Source organism: Tachyglossus aculeatus, unplaced genomic scaffold (genome assembly GCF_015852505.1).
Source record: "Tachyglossus aculeatus isolate mTacAcu1 unplaced genomic scaffold, mTacAcu1.pri scaffold_87_arrow_ctg1, whole genome shotgun sequence".
Taxonomy (NCBI): domain Eukaryota; kingdom Metazoa; phylum Chordata; class Mammalia; order Monotremata; family Tachyglossidae; genus Tachyglossus; species Tachyglossus aculeatus.
In genome coordinates, this window is record NW_024045095.1 from 252,501 (window position 1) to 275,686 (window position 23,186).

General features: G+C 42.2%; 1 pseudogene; it reads left to right on the plus strand.

Moving 5' to 3' along the window:
* The window catches only part of LOC119924181, a 16,945-nt pseudogene extending 4,320 nt beyond the window's left edge, over window positions 1-12,625 (plus strand).
* Window positions 12,626-23,186: the final 10,561 nt, after the last annotated feature.

The window sequence follows — 23,186 nt, forward strand, 5'->3', positions numbered from 1 at the left end:
CTCAATAAATACGATTAATGATGATGATTACTCAGTGGGACCTTGTGGTATCTGGGGTCAGTGAAGTGACCCCCCCGCCATTTTACCTCCTTCCCCTCCCCACAGCACCTGTATATATGTATATATGTTTGTACGTATTCATTACTCTATTTATTTTACTTGTACATATTTATTCTATTTTATTTTGTTAATATGTTTTGTTTTGTTGTCTGTCTCCCCCTTCTAGACTGTGAGCCCACTGTTGGGTAGGGACCCTCTCTGTATGTTGCCAACTTGTACTTCCCAAGCGCTTAGTACAGTGCTCTGCACACAGTAAACGCTCAATAAATACGATTGAATCAATCAATCAATTGTATTTGTTGAGCGCTTACTGTGTACAGAGCACTGTACTAAGCGCTTGGGAAGTACAACTGAATGAAAGTGAGGGAGGATAATCTAAGAACGTTGCTTCTCCCCATAAGAATGCATTTTTGTTATTCCAAACCTTAATCCAGCACTGATTCTAATCTCATTGCTTTCTGTAGTTATGGCCCGACAGAAAAAGACCCCATAGAATGCTAAATGATCAAGAAATTAAAGGTTTTAATAGACTTTACCTAACTATCCGGAGTAAAAATGTGTATCATGGTTAAAAATATCGGGCACTTTAGATATTTCTATTCTGGGTGTGTGAAGATTGTGTACTCTTGAGGGAGAAAGTTCAAGAAAGCCATTCTCATCCAGAGAAGAAAAGATCAGTCAGTCAATTATATTTATTGAGCACTTACTTTATGCAGAGCACTGTACTAAGTGCTTGGGAGAGTACAGTACAACCTGTTAACCTTGTATCCCCCCGAACACTTAGAACAGTGACTTGCACATAATAAACGCTTAACAAATACCATCATGATCATTATTATTATTAAAAAAGTGTCATCTGTCAGAAGTAAACCAGAACCAGCTGGAACTCAGCCCCGGGATCCGTGTTCTTGTTGTGGGCAGGGCATGTGTCTGTTTATTGTTATATTGTACTCTCCCAAGCGCTTAGTACACTGCTTTGCGCACAGGAAGTGCTCAGTAAATATGAATGAATTAATTAATGTTTTAAGTGGGCAGTCTGCTCCCCCTGGTCCCTGATATCTGCTGTCTCTAGTTGTCAGTGGTTGTCAGGGCTGCCGTGAGTCTACATGCTCATGGCCTTGTTTTTTTCACTGTTTATCTGGCCACCCCCTCCTCCTTCCCACTTGGTTTTCAATAGATGATTCATATCTATGACAATCGAAGGGAACAGAATGCTGAAGATTTGCAGCATTTTCCAATTTTCGGGAGCTGTATCTTCAGTGTCGACGCCAGGCTCTTCAGGGCCTTCTTGTCTCTATCCCCTAGAAGGATATTATAAGTCTGCTGTCCCAAATAAGCCCACAGGGTTTCCTGAGCTTCACAGATGACGATGTTTTGTTTGGCCCGTTATTCCATTTAATCAATATGTTGTTCCTTTTCTTCCTTAATACGGTTGGTATCTGATGTCTCAGGCCCTGAGAGCAGTCAGTATCTTCAAGCTCTGTGTGGTGTGCCCAAATAACTCTCACGTTACACCCTGAGTGAATTAGAAATGGTCATTTTTCTGTTCTCTTATTTTCCTCTCTTCCTTTCAGGAACACCTTTTTGACATATGCTTATTGATTTTCTTTTCTTTTCTTTTGAAATAGCTAATTACCAGGCAGACTTAGCCAACATTACTTGTGAAATTGCGATAAAGCCAAAGCTGATCGATGGACTCGAAAACAGTCAACGAAGGCTGCAGACCCCGAAGAAGCAGTACGAAGAGAAAGTAATGATGCTGCAGCGTAAAATTCGGGATACTCGGCTCGAAAGAGATCAAGTGCTTCAGAATTTAGGTAAGAACTGGAATTTAATGTAGTTACCTTTATGTGTGATTTTATTTTCCCATTTCCATTTTTTTAAGGGAAGAAAAATTCAAGTAAGACCTACGTGAAATGTGCATTAGAACAAGTGTCCTATCTAGATCATGAATTGATTTGCTGTTTATTTCAGAATTGTAAACTCCTACAGTGTTTTTTATAGATACTATTAATAAAAAAAAGTTCTGTTCACGTTTCCCTGCTCCTCACCACCCCTGAAGTTAACGTGGTCTAGTGAGTAGGGAACAGACCCAGAAGTCAGAAGGACCTACTTTCTAACCCCTGCTCTTCCTCTTGTCCTCCGTGTGATCTTGGGAAAGCCTATTAATTTCTCTGTGCCTCTGTTACCTCATCTTTAAAATGGGGATTAAGTTTGTGAGCCCCATGTGAGACAGGGACTGCGCCCAACCCAATTTGCTCATATCCACCCCATCACTTAGTACAGTGCCTGGCACATAGTAAGCGCTTAAATTCCACAAGCCTCCACATCGAAAAGAAACTCATTACCATTGGCTTTAGGGAACTCAATTAACTTGTCCCCTCCTACCATGTCTTTTCTGAATTTCGTACTACAACCAATCTGCACAGTTTGCTCTTCTAATGCCAACCTACTCAATGTACGTCAGTCTCATCGTTCTCACCGCTGAATCCTTTGCCCTCGTCCTCTCTCTGGTCTGGAACTCCCCTTTTCCTTCAGATGTGACAGACCACCCAACTCACCACCTTCAAAACTTTATTAAAGTCACATTTCCAAGAGATCTTCCTCAGCTAATCCCTCATTTCCCCTACACCCTCTCCCTTCTGCTTCGCTTATGCTCTTGGATCTGTACCCCTTAATATGCTTGATGTTTGCCTGTTCACTTGGATCTGTAACCCTTAAATACTTGATAATCACCCCAACCTCAGCCCCACAGCACTTATGTACAGATCTGCCAATTTATTTTAATGTCTGTCTCCCCCTCTAGACTATAAAGTCTTTGTGGGCAGGGAAGATATCTACCAACTATATTTGTATTGTATATCCCAAGCACTTAGTAGAGTGCTCTGCACACAGTGAGTGGTCAGTTCAGTCTTCTTGATTTGACCATCATTGATGTTTTCAATATTGAGAATATTCTATTCATCCATTAAATTTAGGCCACGTAAAATCATGTCTTGGGTTTTCTTTGGGAAATCTAACATAGCAACGGTCAAAATGACAATAAAGCGTGAGAGGAATAGCGAATGTTCTCAGGCTATCGGAAGTAGTTGTGAGGTCATTGAATGATCTCTCATCGTGAATTCTAAAGTAACGTAAAAATTAATAGAAGAAAATTTCCTTTTGTCATTAAGACCTGGTGGAATCTGGTTCAGAAGAGAAAGTCAAAAAAGTTAAATTTGAATATAAGAAGCCGCAGACCATGAGTAAAGAACTTCAGCGACTCCAGACTGCTCAGAAAGAGCATGCACGTGTGCTGAAAAGTCAAACTCAATATGAAAGACAGCTGAAGAAATTGCAGCAGGATGGGACAGAAATGAAAAAGGCAAAGGTATAGATTTTCTTTGAAAGAAACACTAAATTTGGAGTTTGGGAAACTTGGCATTTAGAGCGAAGCTAGGAGATTGCAAAGTGTTCTCCATTTTTAATTGCAAATGCTATGCTTTGACCTGATGTTATGATTACAGATAGATTGGCTGTCATTCAGTAGAGTTAAAAATTCACTGTTCCTTGTTAGACATTTTTCAGCCATCTAGGATGGAAACCTTTTGTGTCACATTGGAAGATAGATTTTCCTGTGTTGGACATTAAAATCACAAGAGAATAACAGATTTTAGATCAGCTATTTGTGGGAAATGTACAATCCAAGTTAATCAAAACTTCATGTCATTGAATACAATTTTCTATAGTAAAATTTTCAGAGTAATTTTAACACATTAACATACATTAAGCGTAAAAGTGTGCAGGCGCTCGTAAAATTTTCAGAATAGTGTTAACACATTAACGTACATTAAGTGTAAAAAGTGTGCAGGCACTCCTCCTTTCTCACCTCCTTGATGGGAATCTTCAATCAGTCACTTGCCTATGGCTCCTAGTCCACATTGTAGGGTGGAGAGTGGGGAAAATGGGTCTAGAGAGCCATGGCAGTTTCCCAAAACAGGAAGGCACAGGTGAGACTAGAAAGGCAAGTCGGTGGTGGAGAAGGCTACTTAGAGGCAGTAGCCCTAAACCTAGACAATCTCGGCCAATCAGTCAAATTTATTGAGCACCTACAGTGTGAAAAGCACTGTACTAACCCCATGGGAGAGTATTGTATAACAGAGGCAGGGAATGAGTTCACAGTTTAGAGGGGGAGATAAACATTAATATAAATAAATAACAGACAACTGTGGACATGAGTGTGAGCCCTTTTCTAGACCGTGAGCCCGTTTCTAGACTGTGAGCCTATTGTTGGGTAGGGGCCGTCTCTATACGTTGTCAACTTGTACTTCCCAGGCGCTTCGTACAGTGCTCTGCACACAGTAAGCGCTCAATAAATACGATTGAATGAATGAATGAATATGAACGAGTGCTGTAGGGCTGAGGGAGGGCGAGAAGAAGCCGTGAGTCAGGGTAGATCATAGGCCATCTATTGTACTTCCCATGTTCCTTAATGTGGAAATGAAGTATTAATGAGCTCATCTTGCTTACCTCTATAGGTACGCTTAACGAAACAAATGAAAGAAGAACAAGATGACAGAATCTCGAAGAAACCGAGAGACTGCGCAGCTTAAAGAAGACCAACAGAAACGAGACGTGAGTTGGAGGAGTTTTAACTCTAGGACACTGCTATCACTGTGTTAGTGGAATCAAGCACTTAGAACGGTGCTTTGCGCATAGTAAGTGCTTAATAAATGCCATCATTACGATATTATTATTATTATCTGTGGAATTTCTGGGAAAAAGTTATGGGATAATTATTATTTCCTGAATTATCTATATTTTTTATGATTAATAGTAATGTTACATTAAATGAAAGGTAATGCCCCCATACATTTTTTGGTTTTGTTTTTGTTTATTTTGAGGGAATCTGTTAAACGTTTACTGTGTGTGTTCTAAGCTGTTCTAAGCGCAGGGGTAGATCAGACGGTCCTTGTCCCACATAATAATGATAATGATGACATTTATTAAGCATTTACTCTGTGCAAAGCACTGTTCTAAGCGCCGGGGAGGTTACAAGGTGATGAGGTTGTCCCATGGGGGCTCACAGTATTAATCCCCATTTTACAGAAGAGGGGACTGAGGCACAGAGAACTTAATTGGCTTGCCCAAAGTAACACAACTGACAGGTGGTAGACCCGGGATTTGAAGCAGCGTGGCTCAGTGGAAAGAGCCCGGGCTTTGGAATCAGAGGTCATGGGTTCAAATCCCACCTCTGCCAATTGTCAGCTGTGTGACTTTGGGCAAGTCACTTAACTTCTCTGTGCCTGAGTTACCTCATCTGTAAAATGAGGATGAAGACTATGAACCCCCTTTGGGACAACCTGATCACCTTGTAACCTCCCCAGTGCTTAGAACAGTGCTTTGCACATAGTAAGTGCTTAATAAATGCCATTATTATTATTATTATTATTTGAACCCATGACCTCTGACTCCAAAGCCCGGGCTCTTTCCACTGAGCCATGCTGCCTCTCAGCGTGGGGTCCTAGTCTTCACATGGGTTCGTAGTCTTTTGAATCCCCATTTCCTGCAGGTGTAGGAACTGAGGTACGGAGAAGTGAAGTGACTTGTCCAAGGTCGTACAGCAGACAAGTAGGAGAACCGGGATTAGAACCCAGGTCCTCTGACTCCAAGGCCCGTGCTCTTTCCACTAGGTCATGCTGTTTTCCACGTTGATTATAGATTGTTAGGTCCCTGTGGGTAGGGAACGTGTCTATCAACTCTGTTGTACTCTACTCTCCCAAGTGCTTAACACAGGGCTCTGCACACGGCACTCAGTAAATACCATTGATCGATTCATTGATTGCAATCTGATTTTAGGCAGTGAAACTGATCTTTTTATATAATGGCATTTTAGTAAACACTTACTATGTGCAAAACACTGTTCTAAGCGCTGGGGAGGTTACCAGCTGATCAGGTTGTCCCACGGGGCTCACAGCCTTATTCCCCATTTTCCAGATGAGGTCACTGAGGCACAGAGAAGGGAAGTGACTTGCCCAAAGTCACACAGATGACGATTGGCAGAGCTGGGATTTGAACCCATGACCTCTGACTCCAGAGCCCGTGACTGAGCCATGCTGCTTATTGGTTTTGAAATTGCGGTTTTAGTTCAGCCCGTCACCCAGACGGGCCTCTCGTCGACTCCTCTGGGACTTGTCAGGATCTACTTTCTCTATGTGGGTTTCAAGTTGTCACAGCCACAGTTGCCACTTGCCACTGAAAACTGGGAATCGTAATGGGAAGAAGCTGTCTGGAACTGCCAACAGAGGTAGTGGTGAATTTACAATAGAGAACCTTCCCACCTAGAAGGCGGCATCGTGGATTATTGGGGAGAGCATGCGTCTGGGAGTCTGGAGCCCCATGTGACTAATAAATGTCAATATTATTTTCATTATTATTATTATTTGGGAAGTCCACTTAACTTCCCTGCGCCTTGGTTTCCTTATCTGTACACTTCTAGACCGTGAGCCCGTTGTTGGGTAGGGACCTTCTCTATATGTTACCAACTTGGACTTCCCAAGCAGTTAGTACAGTGCTCTGCACACGGTAAGCGCTCAATAAATACGATTGAATGAATTGAATGAATGTAAAATGGTGATTAAAAAAACAACAACCCTGTTCTCTCTTTCTCTTATACTGTGAACCCGGTGTGGGACAGGAACTGTTCCGGTATGATTCTCTTGTAGTTTACCCCAGTGTTAGCATGTAATGCTAATAATAATTTAATAATTATAATACTATTACTATTATTTAAAAGTCCGGGAGATATAAGAAGAACAATATGAAAAAGTGTTCGGACACTTCCCAAGGCCTCAGCCGCAAGTTAGAATGATCTTGAAGCTTCTTGCGATATCATAGGTTCCAAAACCTACCTCAAGAAGGTCTTCTATCAATTGAATAAGAATAATAATTTTTTAAAAAAACCCACAAGGCATGCATACCATCCTGGCTAAGACTATTGGTGCCTGCTATTCTGCCTCTGCCAATACTAAAGAATGTTTGCAAGAACAAGCAAATTCTTTAACATCTTCCAGTAAAGGAGATAATCACATAGCGCCTCCTCCAAGAAAACTTCCCTGATTAAGCCCTCCTCTCCTCTTCTCCCAGTCCCTTCTACATCACTGACTTGCTCCTTTCTTTCATCCTCCGTCATTAATTCACTTGTTCATTCAACCAGTCGTATTTATTGAGCGCTTACTGCATGCAGAACACTGTACTAAGCACTTGGAAAATACAGTTCAGCAATAGAAACAATCGCTGCCCACAACGGGCTTACAGTCGGTGGGGCAGGGGGGAGACAGACATCGAAACAAGTAAACAGACATCAATATAAATAAATAGAATTATCCTTCTTCCCATCCCCTCAGCACATATGTTCATAATAATAATAATGATGGCATTTATTAAGTGCTTACTATGTGCAAAGCACTGTTCTAAGCGCCGGAGATGTTACAAGGTGGTCAGATTGTCCCAAAGGGGGCTCACAGTCTTAATCCCCATTTACAGAAGAGGTAACTGAGGCACAGAGAAGTTAAGTGACTTGCCCAAAGTCACACAGCTGACAATTGGCAGAGCCGGGATTTGAACCTATGACCTCTGACTCCCAAGCCCGTGATCTTTCCACTGAGCCATGCTGCTTCCCTGAAGCATATCTGCTGCATATCTTTATCATCATCATCATCATCAATCGTATTTATTGAGCACTTACTGTGTGCACAGCACTGTACTAAGCGCTTGGGAAGTACAAGATGGCAACATATAGAGACAGTCCCTACCCAACAGTGGGCTCACAGTCTAAAAGAGGGAGACAGAGAACAAAACCAAACATACTAACAAAATAAAATAAATAGAATAGATATGTACAAGTAAAATAAATAAATAAATAGAGTAACAAATATGTAAAAACATATATAAATATATACAGGTGCTGTGGGGAAGGGAAGGAGGTAAGATGGGGGGGATGGTGTGGGGGGCGGGGGGAAAGGAAGGAAGGGGCTCAGTCTGGGAAGGCCTCCTGGAGGAGGTGAGCTCTCAGTAGGGCCTTGAAGGGAGGAAGAGAGCTAGCTTGGCGGATGGGCAGAAGGAGGGCATTCCAGGCCCGGGGGATGACGTGGGCCGGGGGTCGATGGCGGGACAGGCGAGAACGAGGTACGGTGAGGAGATTAGCGGCAGAGGAGTGGAGGGTGCGGGGTGGGCTGTAGAAGGAGAGAAGGGAGGTGAGTTAGGAGGGGGCGAGGTGATGGAGAGCCTTGAAGCCCAGGGTGAGGAGTTTCTGCCTGATGCGCAGATTGATTGGTAGCCACTGGAGATTTTTGAGGAGGGGAGTAACATGCCCAGAGCGTTTCTGGACAAAGACAATCCGGGCAGCAGCATGAAGTATATATATATATATATATATATATATATATATATATATATATATATATATATATATATATATATATATATATATATATATCTGTAATTTATTTGTTTCTATAAATGTCTGTCTCCCCCTGTAGACCGTGAGCTCGTTGTGGGTGCGGAGTGTGTTTGTTTGTTATGTTGTACTCTCCAAAGCACTTAGTAGAGTGCTCGGCACACCGTAAGCGCTCAATAAATACGATTGAATGAATGAATGACATTGTTAAAATTTTGAAATCCGGGCCCAATAAGATATATTATTTTCTGCAGTTACCATTTAAAAATTTGCATTTCTGTAGACGATTCCAAATTCTACTGATGAAATGAAAATAAATAGTGATAGTGAAGCAAATTGTATAATTGGATCATAGTTCTTATTAGCAAACCTACTGATGTAGGCTTCATTCCAGTTTGCTCCTCTGGGACCAGAAGAGGTTATTTTTGGTAAAAAAAAAAAAAACACAAAAAAACCTTCTAAATTTGACTCCACATGGGTCTTACTTTACATGTTAAATAAAAGTGTTACTTCATGATTTCCCCTCCTTGATTACCACTCTTTGGTTAGCAATTCCCAATGAAGGAAAAAAAAAATTCAGTTCAGGAGCAACCAGGTAATTAAGCATAGTCAGATTATTTTACCTAAGAACACTTTAAGAATTCTTACACCCCATAAAATAATCTTAAAAAAAAAGCTTCTGTATATATTCTTGGGAGAGCACAGCAGTAACAAGGAGGTTGTAGACTATTGTGGAGCAAAGACAGAGCTTTTACAAAAAAGTATATTTTGCAAAGTATTTTGCAAAAGAGCCAAAATAAAACAGGAGCCCAATGAAACAGATGGGCAGGTTTTCAAATATAGAGGTAAATACATATTTATGTATCTATATATCTATATATCTATATATATATATATAAAGTAAATTAAAGAGTAAATCAAAATGAATTAAAATGTACCTGTGTATATAAGTGATTGGGTAGAGGTGCATATTTTTGCTTTCTCCATCTCCTTCTCTATCTAGAGCCCATAGATACTAATTGAACGTGCACATTAAAAGATGTAGTGAATCAAATGATGGTATTTACAAGCATCAACTTGTAAATAATAATTGGGCTAATTGTTAAGTGCGTACTATATGACAGATGCTTAACAAATAATAATAATAATAATAATGGTATTTGTTAAGCATTTACTATGTGCCAAACACTGTTCTAAGCGTTGGGGTAGATACATAGTGATCTGTTTGTCCACATGGGGCTCAAAGTCTTCATCTCCATTTTGCAGATAAGGAAACTGAGGCACAGAGAAGTGAAGTGGCTTGCCCAAGGTCACACAAACAGTCAAGAGGCCGAGCTGGGATTAGAACCCATGTCCTCTGACTCTCAAGCCCGGACTCTTTCCACTAAGTCACGCTGCTTCTCATAATTATTAAATTAAATTATTAAACAAAATAACCACAATTATCATTATCATTAAATAATCTAAATGGTCAGGCACAATAGGACTTTCCCACATAGGTCTCACAGTATTAGTACCCCTTTTACAGACGAGGTCACTGTGGCCCAGAGAAGTGAAGTGACTTACCCAAGGTTCCACAACAGACAAGTGGTGGAGCCGGGATTAGAACTGACTTCCAAGCCCGTGCTCTTTCCACTAGGCCGTGCTGCTCTACCCTTCTCAAGGGCAAAGATTGGGTCTACTCTCTTTATTATATTCCCCCAAGTGCTCAGTACTGCGCTCTGCCCAGAGTAAGCACTCAATAAATACTACTGATTGAATTAACAAGACAGGTTTTACAACGTTATTTCATCTTCCACTATTTATTATTCTATTTATTTTATTAATGATGTGTATATATCTGTAATTCTCTTTATATCGATGCTATTGATGCCTGTCTATTTGTTTTGTTGTCTTTCTCCCCGGCTTCTAGACTGTGAGCCCATTGTTGGGCAGGAATTTTCTCTATGTGTGCCCGAATTGTACCTTCCAAGCACTCAATACAGTGCTCTGAAAACAGTAAGATATTTATTTATTTTATGACTCTATTTTATTACTCTATTTCATTTATTTTATTTGTACATATTTATTCTAATTATTTTATTTTGTTAAGATTTTTTTTTTGTTCTCTGTCTCCCCCTTCTAGACTGTGAGCCCACTGTTGGGGAGGGACCGTCTCTCTATGTTGCCAACTTGTACTTCCCAAGCGCTTAGTACAGATACACATACCTGGCAGTAAAAGAGTGTACAATCTAATGGACCTCTATCCTATAGACACTTGAATGGATAAACAAGATATACATAGTTGGGGTGGGGAGGTGACAGAGAAAGAAGATACACACGGGCAATCAATGAATCCGTGGTATTTATTTAGTGCATATTATCTGCAGTGTATTATGTGCTTGAGAGAGTATAGTGCAACAGAGTTGGTAAAAGCTCTACCCTCAATGAGCCTACAGTCTAAGGGATAAGCATAAAAAGTAAACACTAGATTTTACTTTGTTTTCACTCCTGATTTATTTGATATTATTTGCAGCATCAATTCAGCCTTCTGGAAGCTCAGAAAAGAAATCAAGAAGTGGTTTCTTCGATGTAAAACCGAAGAGGTAGGGGAACAGAACCTCCAGTTACTTCCGGGAAATCTTTGTGACTTTGGAGAGAAATGGAATGACTTCAAAGAGGAGGCGAATGATGCATTTTCCTCACTGTTTCAGGTAACAGCTCTTCGGCCGCAAGTAAGACCCATGTCTGAGAAAGTAGCAGGGAAGGTTAGTCGAAAGCCGAGTGCCCCTGATTCTCCTGCTCAAGATCCGAGTTTCACTGTAGCTGCCGGAGACCCTGATTCGACTAAGGCTGGATCCTGACAGAAAATGAGAATTCCTGTTCCAAGAGTGCAAGCACTGCCAGCAACTGCAGCCTGTAGAACCAGGTAAGATGTTTCCTAGGTTGTGTGAAAGCATTTTCATGCGAGGGTTGTTCTCAAATGAGACACTCAATTTGAAAGATTTGTTGCATGGATGATCCATTCTAAAAGAATTTCAGATAAAAATGTCATAAAAATGATCACAGGAAGAAATACCTGAAAAGCGGAATGACCCGTCGAGCACTCACGTCAAAAACTGCCCAGATGAAGTGGCAACGACTTGAACGTAGGGTCACAGAGAATGACAACTTCCGGTATGGAGACTGATATGAGCAGGCTGCTAAAGGTACGGCTTATTAGAGATTTCACTGTTGTCCTTGCTGTAAAAATACCGAAGAATGCACTGATTTAGTACACTATTGTCAGAAAAAGGAATAAATCTATATTTTGGATAATTCCAGCCCTTTTATTCCAATTTCAAAACCTAGCTTGGGAAATCATTGAAATCTTGTTTGGTAGAATCCCTCAGAAAAATCAACATCTATTGTCTTTGTATTGCCGTTTTCCTTTTGTAATTTTATTTACTATTTTTTGGGGGTGGGTGGGAAATAGCAACGTGAAGAACTCCCAGAAAGAAGAGAAAAACTTTCAAAAAGAAGGGAACAGGCCATCAAAGAGAATGGAGACGGGGATAAAAATGTACATAGCATTAATGAGGAGACGGAATCACCAACTGCGAACATCGATTACATCAATGATAGTGTTTCTGATTGTCAAGCCAATGTCATGCAGATGGAGAAAGCAAAGGTTAGTTACGTATTAAGCGTGAAGTGATTAATAATTTGAAAGAAAACTCTCCTCTCCATGTACCTTTCACAGGTAATAATTTTCTGTTTTAAGGTGCATTTAAGCGTGACATCTTTTAGCAGTGAAGGTTACACACAATCTGTTCTTTAGTCTTACATGCAGGTAAAAATATAAACCCACTCAGCTTGTAAGTGGCAAAGTTGATATTCTTTGTTGAGTTAAATCCCAGTATATGAAATTAATAGAAATGTGAATTGAAATGAAAGTTTTGCCCGAAGGAAAAATTTCAGTGTGACTCACTTACTACTTTGGTGTGTAGCACGTATTAAGCATTCGTTTGATTTCTTTTAAAATACTGATTCTTGCAGCCTGAAAGGGAGACTAAAGGAACCCTTTCTTGGATAAAGTATAATGGAGCTGCTCGTAACTCTAGTTACAATATCAATAAACAGGCAAGAGTGCTTGAAATAACTTCTTAATTCTCGCCTTTCAATTTTGCACAGCCGAATCGTGACCATACTGTGTGTTTTGCAGGAAGGTGAGACCCCCCGATGTCACTGCAATGATCAGTGCTTGCACTTTAACTTTGCACTTCTCGTTACCTCCTAGACCATTTCTCGTCAATGGGCATCAATATGAGATTCAGTATGTACTGTTCATTGGAAAGCGGGGAGTAAATGTGATTTTTTTAATTTTGGAAAGCACCACAAAGTACAGTTTATAAATCTGACATGGATGCCACCTGCATCCAAACCCTCCAATTTATTCCAGCCCTTTATAAAACTTGCCAGCTGGTTATTTTTGAATCAGATAGTTTCTTCTTCATCCTTGGAATTCACTTCAAACTGATGGGATACGCTTCTCTGGCTAGATAAGCCGTGAATCCAATTCTAAAGCCATGTTCTCTTTCTCGTTTAACTTTTCTATTCATCTAGACTGTGAGCCCGTTGTTGAGTAGGGACCGTTGTTGCTATATGTTGCTAACTTGTACTTCCCAAGCGCTTAGTACAGCGCACGGTAAGCACTCAATAAATGCGATTGAATGAATGAATGAATTTGTGCTTAGTGCAGTGAGCGCTCAATAAATACGATTGGATGAATTTGTCGATAACTAAGGAGTTTTGGGAAAAAGCCACCCTGAATCCTGGACGTGTTCTTTTTGCACGGAATAAACAATAATAAATCACCCGGGGCTCACCATTTCATGGCCTGGGATGTGCCTTGACGGTGTCTTTAATTTGATTCTCTCAAAGCCTTAGAGGGGCCGCCATCCTGTGAATTTCAGCCCTGTTCTCTCCTTTCGAAAAGATATTGCATTTTTTCCCCCTCTCTAGGCTAGCACAAAGTCAGGAAGAAGAGTGAGGGGGTTTTTTTGTTTTTCCAGGGCTCTCATTCGGTATTTTCCAAGGTGAGAATTGCTATTTCCAGTGAGTTTGCACCCGAATCTGGGGAGGGTGTGCACGGTTGGCGGGAACTGAAGGGGTTCCGGGCCCGGGATTGCCGCGGTGTAGACCCAGATCCACACCCAGACGCACAACACACAACCCCCCCACCACACACACACACACACAGCGTTTCGCAGGCGAGCCAGGGAAGGACCGGCTCTGGTATCAATGGGGCGGGGACTTTGGGGGTCCGGGTAGGGAGACCAAGAAGACCCCCCGACCCTAAACTCATTTGGAGTTTGGCGGCCGCACTCTCAGAGTCGGTTCTTGTGCGATTCCCCTTTCTTTGTGTGTTTTTCATTCTTCCATTTGGGCCCTGGTCCCCTGAGGCTGATTTCTCCTTTTTTTTTTTTTTGTCTTTTATTCCATTTTGTCTCTTTCTCTCCGGTGGGAAAGGGGGACTCGTTTGGCGGGAATCCCAAGCCCCCCGGAGCCCGGGAAGGAGCGGAGCAGAGCGAACCTCCTCGCGCGACCCGAGGTGAGAGGTGGGAGGGCGAAGGGCCGCCCCGTACAGGCCGGGTCGGTGTCGGGCTATCGCCACGGCCACGAGGCCTGACGTGACAGGGGCACCGTCGGGGGGATTGGGGAAAGGGATGGGGGTCGACGCTGGAGCGGCCCAGGTCGTCGTTGATGTCGATTGAACTCGGGGCGGGGGGGGCCTCCCCTCTTCTGCCAGGGGCCCGGGGGGCTTCGTCCCAAGTCCGGAGGGGACAGGGTCATTCTACAAATGAAAGATATTCAATCAATACTATTGATTGATTGATGGGTTTACTATTGCAAAATGCTGTCCTAGAAGGGAAATATTTGAGAAAAATCCGAGAAACTTTAATTTTTCTGCAAAACTAAGAAAGCTGCAACTACAGCTGAACACAAGCTCCTCCAATTTTCAGTACCATTGCATATAGTAATACTAATAACAATACTATTTGTTAAACGTTTACTATGTGCCAAGCACTGTTCTAAGCACTGAGTAAATCCAAGTAATTACGTTGTCCCACGTGGGGTTCACAGTCTTAATCCCCATTTTACAGATGATATAACTGAGACACAGAGAAGTAAGTGACTTGCCCAATGTCACATAACTGATAAGTGTCAGAACCTGGATTAGAACCCACAACCTCTGACTCCCAAGTATACACTCTTTCCACTAAGCCACACTGCTTCTCACAATCAGTCAATCGATCAATACCTTTATTGGTTATTTACAGAGCACTGTACTAAATTCATTCATTCATTCAATCGTATTTATTGAGCGCTTATTGTGTGCAGAGTTTAGGCCCTTGGGAAGTACAAGTCTGCAATATATAGAGATGGTCCGTACTCAACAATGGGCTCACAGTCTAGAAGGGGGAGACAGACAACAAAACAAAACTTGGTAGATTACGATACAACAGAATTAGCAGACATGTTCCCTGCCCACAGTGAGCTTGCAGTCTAAATGGGGCGACAGACATTAATATAAATGAATGAATATAGTCCAAGGCACCATATCACAGGCCACGGCAGGATGGAGGGCAGGTTAAGACTTCATTCATTCATACATTCATTCATTCAATCATATTTATTGAAAAAGGGGGTCGATGAGAGGGAGGGAGTTGGGGCGATGAGGAGGGGAGGAGGAGCAGAGGAAAAAGGGGGGACTCAGTCGAGGAAGGCCTCCTAAAGGAGGTGAGCTATCAGTAGGGCTTTGAAGAGGGGAAGAGAGCTAGTTTGGTGTATGTGTGGAGGGATGGCATTCCAGGCCAGAGGCAGGACGTGGGCCAGGGGTTGGCGGTGAGACAGGCAAGAACGATGCCCAGTGAGGAGGGTGGTGGCAGAGGAGCAGAGTGTGCGGGCTGGGCTGTAGAAGGACAGAAGGGATGTGAGGTATGAAGGGGAAATGTGATGGAGAGCTTTGAAGATGGGAGTGAGGAGTTTTTGCTTCATGTGAAGGTTAATAGGCAACCACTGGAGATTTGTGTGAAGGGGAGCGTTTCTGTAAAAAGATAATCTGGGCAGCAGAGTGAAGTATAGGCTGAAGCAGGGAGAGGCAGTAAAATGGGAGATTAGAAAGGAGGCTAATGCAGTAATCCAGTCGGCATAGGATGAGGGTTTGAACCAGCAAGGTAGCAGTTTGGTTGGAGAGGAGAGGGCGGATGTTGGCGATGTTCTAAAGGTGAGGCCAGCATGTTCTCGTAAAGAATTGGATGTGCGGGATGAATGAGAGAGTGGTGTCAACGTTGCAGGCTTGTGGGACGGGAAGCATGGTAGTGACGTCCATACTGATGGAAAGTCGGGCAGAGGTCAGGGTTTGGGAGGGAAGATAAGGAGCGCAGTCTTGGAAATGTTGAGCTTTAGGTGGCAGGGGGACATCCAAATGGAAATATCCTGAAGGAAGGAGGATATACGAGCCTGGATGGAGGGAGGGAGAACACCCAGCCTAGTCATCCCCTGTCCTGTAAACAGTATGCTGATCTTGGTCTAACAGAAAGAGCATAATTCCGGCTCTGCCACTTGCCTGATGTGTGACCTTGGGTAAGCCACTTCAGTTCTCTGAATTTCCTCAGTTTAATACCCCATTTTTTAAAATCAGGAAAATCAAGGTCACCTTCCTCACGGTTCTTCTTAGACAGTCAGGTTGTTGTGGACAGGGAATGTGTCTACAGAACAGTGCTTGGCACATAGTAAGCACCTAATAAATACCATCATCATCATCATCAATAGTATTTATTGAGCGCTTACCGTGTGCAGAGCACTGTACTAAGCGCTTGGGAAGTACAAGTTGGTAACGTATAGAGACAGTCCCTACCCAGCAGTGGGCTCACAGTCTAAAAGGGGGAGATTTATCATTATTATTATTACCCACTCCGTTATATCAGACTAGTCCAGTTGCTTAAATCAGCACTCCTCACAGAAGCGCTCACTAAATACCACACTGATTGATTGACGAATGTCTGCCTCCCATGTACAGTGTAGCTCACTGGGGCAGGGATCATGTCCACCAAGTCTGTTATCTTGGACTCTTCCAATCGCTCGTTCAGTGCTCTGTACACAGTGAATGCTGGATAATACCACTGATTGTTTGACTAACGTCTGCCTCTAATTCGAGACTGTAAGCTTGTTCATTCATTCATTCAAAAGTATGTATTGAGCGCTTACTGTGTGCAGAGCACTGCACAGTCCTAAGCGCTTGGAAAGTACAATTCGGCAACAGATAGAGACCATCCCTCCCCAACAACTGGCTCACAGTATAGAAAGGGGAGACAGACAACAAAACAAAACAAATAGACAGGCAGTGGGCAGAGAACGTGTCTATCCACTCTGTACTAGTGCACTCTCCGAAGTGCTTAGTGCAGTGTTCTGTACCCAGTAAGCACCCATTGATTGATGGATTCTCTCCTTAGCTCTCACATTTACCCGGGTCTCAGCCACCGCACCCATGATCCCCAGAAAGTACTCTAGATCTCTGATCGTCTTCCCATCTGAGCCCAGAATTGGTGGCAATTACTCTCAGAACAACGTGCTGAACAAACAGAGGAGCCGGTTTTATGAACTCCTGAAAAAAGGACAACTCTCCTCTTCTCCCATTCCCTGGAGATCTCGGCTGCTTGCAGAGGCTAAAATTCCCAGTAGGCCGTTATGTTCAACCTCTACAAGCAGAAGAATCACAAAACGCATGGGAGAGATTGGTCCACCTAGATTTATCTGCCTAGATTTATAATCATGATTAATATTATAATCATTGCTGTTGTATTTGTTAAGCACTCACTAGACTTATGACATTTGTTTAGCACTCTGCTATGATTATGGTATATATTAAGCACTTACTATATATTATTATTATGACATTTGTTAAGCACACCACTATATTGTTATTACTATGGCATTTGTTATGCACTCACTATCTTACTGTGGGATTTGTTAAGCTCTTACTATATTACCATTATGGCATTTGTTAAGCTCTCACTATATTATTATTATGGGATTTGATACGCACTTACTATTTTATTATTATGGTATTTGTTCAGCACTTACTATATTATCCAAACTAAACCAATGCATTCTCTGCCTACAGTTAGCTTACAGTCTGGAGGGGGAGAGAGACATTAATATAAATAAATATTAAGCTTGTCTGCTAGGTGACCTAGAACAAGTCACTTCACTTCTCTGTGCTTCAGTTACCTCATCTGTAAAATGTGACTTGAGACTGTGAGCCCCATGTGGGACAAGGGACCAGCCCGGTGTGCTTGCATCTCCCCAGTGCTTAGAAGAGTGCCTGGCACACACTAAGTACTTCATAAATGCCATTATACCATTAATATCATTATACCATTGGGGAAGCAGCGTGGCTCAGTGGAAAGAGCCCGTGCTTTGGAGTCAGAGTTCAGGGGTTCAAATCCCGGCTCCACCAATTGTCAACTGTGTGACTTTGGGCAAGTCACTTAACTTCTCTGGGCCTCAGTTACATCATCTGTAAAAAATGGAGATTAAGACTGTGAGCCCCACGTGGGACAACCTGATCACTTTGTATTTTCCCCAGCACTTGGAACAGTGCTTTGCACATACTAAGTGCTTAATAAATGGCATTATTATTATTAATAATAATGACAAATATAAATAAACTACAGTTAAATCAATACGGTTGGACATTATTCAAAAACCTAGAGATGACTCTATGATGTTTGGTCAACTCCATTTAGGAATTAATCAATCAATCATTTGTATTTATTCTGCACTCACTGTGTGCGGAGCACTGTACTAAGCCCTTTGGAGAGTATAATATAACGGAGGTGGTAAGCCACAACAAGATTCCAGTCTAGAAGTCACTCCTGGACACAACCTTTAAGTCAGAGTCTCCAATTCAAATTCAACACTTGTTAAGAACTGTTTATTAATGAGCATTTTTCTTCATCTATGTGGAGCCCTTTTGTATCTGTGCAGGGACAGATAGTCATTCTTTTTTAAAACAAATAATTACTTGTTACAGGGTTGTTTCCTTAGGAAGGTCTTCACTATTTTCTTGGAAATGGGTGGCATTTGGTATTTTCTGGTCAGGAATTAGGTATTTAATCAACCTATAGTGCGCTGAGAAGCAGTGTGTCTCAGTGGAAAAGAGCACGGGCTATGGAGTCAGATGTCATGGGTTCAAATCCCAGCCCCGCCAATTGTCAGCTGTGTGCCTTTGGGCAAGTCACTTAACTTCTCTGTGCCTCAGTTACCTCATCTGTAAAATGGGGATGAAGACTGTGAGACCCCCGTGGGACAACCTGATCACCTTATAACCTCCCCAGCGCTTAAAAAGTGCTCCCTCTGCATATCCACCAAGCTAGTTCTCTTCCTCCCATCAAGGCCCTACTGAGAGCTCACCTCCACTAGGAGGCCTTCCCAGACTGAGCCCCCTCATTCCTCTCCTCCTCCTCCCCCTCCCCATCCACCCCACCTTACCTCCTTCCCTTCCCCACCTCTTACTGTGGGAGTTCCCCAAGGTTCAGTGCTTGGTCCCCTTCTGTTCTCAATCTACACTCACTCCCTTGGTGACCTCATTCGCTCCCACGGCTTCAACTATCATCTCTACGCTGATGACACCCAGATCTACATCTCTGCCCCTGCTCTCTCCCCCTCCCTCCAGGCTCGCATCTCCTCCTGCCTTCAGGACATCTCCATCTGGATGTCCGCCCGCCACCTAAAGCTCAACATGTCGAAGACTGAGCTTCTTGTCTTCCCTCCCAAACCTTGTCCTCTCCCTGACTTTCCCATCTCTGTTGACGGCACTACCATCCTTCCCGTCTCACAAGCCCACAACCTTGGTGTCATCCTCGACTCCGCTCTCTCATTCACCCCTCACATCCAAGCCGTCACCAAAACCTGCTGGTCTCAGCTCCGCAACATTGCCAAGATCCGCCCTTTCCTCTCCATCCAAACCGCTACCCTGCTCCTTCAAGCTCTCATCCTATCCCGTCTGGACTACTGCACCAGCCTTCTCTCTGATCTCCCATCCTCGTGTCTCTCTCCACTTCAATCCATACTTCATGCTGCTGCCTGGATTATCTTTGTCCAGAAACGCTCTGGGCATATTACTCCCCTCCTCAAAAATCTCCAGTGGCTACCAATCAATCTGCGCATCAAGCAGAAACTCCTCACCCTGGGCTTCAAGGCTCTCCATCAACTCGCCCCCTCCCACCTCACCTCCCTTCTCTCGTTCTACTGCCCAGCCCGCAACCTCCACTCCTCCACCGCTAATCTCCTCACCGTACCTCGTTCTCGCCTGTCCCGCCGTCATCCCCCGGCCCACGTCATCCCCCGGGCCTGGAATGTCCTCCCTCTGCCCCTCCGCCAAGCTAGCTCTCTTCCTCCCTTCAAGGCCCTGCTGAGAGCTCACCTCCTCCAGGAGGCCTTCCCAGACTGAGCCCCTTCCTTCCTCTCCCCCTCGTACCCCTCTCCATCCCCCCATCTTACGTCCTTCCCTTCCCCACAGCACCTATATATATGTATATATGGTTGTACATATTTATTACTCTATTTATTTATCTATTTATTTATTTTACTTGTACATTTCTATCCTATTTATTTTATTTTGTTGGTATGTTTGGTTCTGTTCTCTGTCTCCCCCTTTTAGACTGTGAGCCCACTGTTGGGTAGGGACTGTCCCTATGTGTTGCCAATTTGTACTTCCCAAGCGCTTAGTACAGTGCTCTGCACATAGTAAGCGCTCAATAAATACGATTGATCGATTGATTGATTCCCCACAACACCTGTATATATGTATATATGTTTATACGTATTTATTACTCTATTTATTTATTTTACTTGTACATATCTATTCTATTTACTATATTTTGTTAGTATATTTGGTTTTGTTCTCTGTCTCCCCCTTTTAGACTGTGAGCCCACTGGTGGGTAGGGACTGTCTCTATATGTTGCCAACTTGTACTTCTCAAGGGCCTAGTACAGTGCTCTGCACACAGTAAGCGCTCAATAAATACGATTAATGATGATGATGATATTTATTCATTTATTTATTTTACTTGTACATATCTATTCTATTTATTTTATTTTGTTAATATGTTTTGTTTTGTTCTCTGTCTCCCCCTTCTAGACTGTGAGACCACTGTTCGGTAGGGACAATCTCTATATGTTGCCAACTTGTAATTCCCAAGCGCTTAGTACAGTGCTCTGCGCACATTAAGCACTCGATAAATATGATTGAAGGAATGAATGAATGAATGATAATTGTGATATATGTTAAGCACTCACTATCTTATTATGGGATTTGTTAAGCACTGACTATATTATTACTTTGGGATCTTTTAAGCACTCACTATAGTATTATTACAGTATTTGTTATGCACTTACATATTATTATTATGGTATTTGTTAAGCACTCACTATATTATTATCATTATGACATTTGTTAAGCACTTACTATATTGTTATTATTATGACATTTGTTAAACACTTACTATATTCTTATTATGGCACTTGTTAAGCACCCATTATATTATTATTATGAGATTTGTTAACACTCACTATATTATTATTGTGGTATTTGTTAAGCACTTACTATATTATTACTATGGTATTTGTTAAGCACTCACTATATTATTATTATGGCATTTGTTAAGCACTTACTGTGTTATTATTATGGGATTTGTTAAGCACTCACTATCTTATGGGATTTGTTAGGCACTCAATATATTATTATTATTACGGTATTTGTTAAGAACTTACTATATTATTATTATGCTATTTGTTTAGCACTCACAATATTATTATTATGACATTTATTAAGCACTTATTATTATTACTGTGGTATTTGTTAAACACTATCTCATTATTATGGGATTTGTTATTATTATTAGTAGTAATAATGATAATAATAGTATTTGTTAAGTGCTTACTATGTGCCACTTGGCAATGTTCTAAGCCCTGAGGAATTGTTCACTCACTATATTATTATTATGGCATTTGTTATGCACTCACTATGCTATTATTATGGGATTTGTTAAGTACTTAATACCTTACTATTACGGAATTTTTTCAACACTCACCGTATCATTATTATCATTAAGGAATTTGTTAAGCAATTATTATATCACCGTTATTATGATGATATTTGTTAAGCACTCACTATATCATTATTATGGCATTTGTTAAGCACTTACTATATTCTTATCAATGTGGAATCTTCTTCGAGGATGAAGGACAACTATCAATCAATCAATGGTATCTACTAAGGAATTACGAGAGTACAGTGCTCTGCACATGGTAGGCACTCAATGAATACCATTGATGATGGTGATGATGATGCAGAGGACTGTACTAAGCACTTGAGAGCATTCGATACAACAGAGGTGGTAGATATGATTCCTGTCCACTTTCAGGCCGTAATCTGCCTAAGCGACAGGGACTGTGTTACATCCGTGTCCTTTCTTCTATCATTTATTATTCATTCAGTCATATTAAGCTCTTACTATGTGCAGAGCACTGCACTAAGCGCTTAATACAGTGATCTGCACACAGTAAGTGCTCAGTGAATAAATTACGACTTCTGCTATGTACCTGAACGTGAATTCCTGGACCACCGGTTAAGTGGATTGTCCAAACTGCGCTTAGGATAACGTTTGACACATAGAAAGCACTGAAATACCATAAAAACAAAACAAAAAAAAACCCTCCAGGTGTGCCAGGAGATTATCAAAGGCCTGGCAGGAAATGCAGTGTCTCTAGCGATTTCGCTGTCTCTGAGCTCTTTGGCTCTCCCCGGGCTACCACCCCAACTCTTAAAAACGGTGGGTGGGGGGGGGTACAGTGATACAGCAATGCCCTGCAACACCTCCCAACCGGAGAAGGATCAAACAACCCACCCTCTCTGTGGCTCGGCTTGTTTCTGCCTCTTGTCAAACAGAGAGGAGGTGAAATCAGAGATTGGCTCTTGGTATTCCAATGTTCGGAGAAGAGGAGGCTGATGAGATTGGTCATCTCAATCCCTACCATCTCAGTTTGTGACCGGTCCGTGAGAACTCTATGTGCTCTTCTATCAGTTGTCAGGTTATCAGGAAAAGCATTGTGTGTGGGGTTTAGCAGCCAAAGCAGAGAAGCAGTGTGGCCTAGTGGAAAGAGCTCGGTTCTGGAAGCCAGAAGGACCTGGGTTCTAAACCCGGCTCTGAAACATGTCTGTTGTGTGCCTTGGACAGGTCACTTGGCTTCTCTGTGCCTCAGTTACCTCAACTCTAAAATGGGGATTAAGACTGTAAGCCCCATGTGGGACAGGGACTGTGTCCAACTTGATTAGCTTGACTCTACCCCAGCGCTTAATATAGCACCTGGCACATAGTAAGTGCTTAACATATACCATAAAAAATGTATTTTTCCTGAAAGGATCCAGACAGCCACGATGCATCTCTAGACTGTGTGCTCGTCTATTTATGTTTTATTTATTTATTATTTATTAAGCGCTCCCCAAGTGTCAAACACTATTCTAAGCACTGGAGTAGATACAAGTTAGCTGCTTGGACACAGTTCTGGTCACACATAGGGCTCATAGTTTAAGTAGGATGGAAGACAAGCTCAGTGTGGTCAGAGAATGTGTCTAACAAGTCTGTTGTACTCTTCCAAG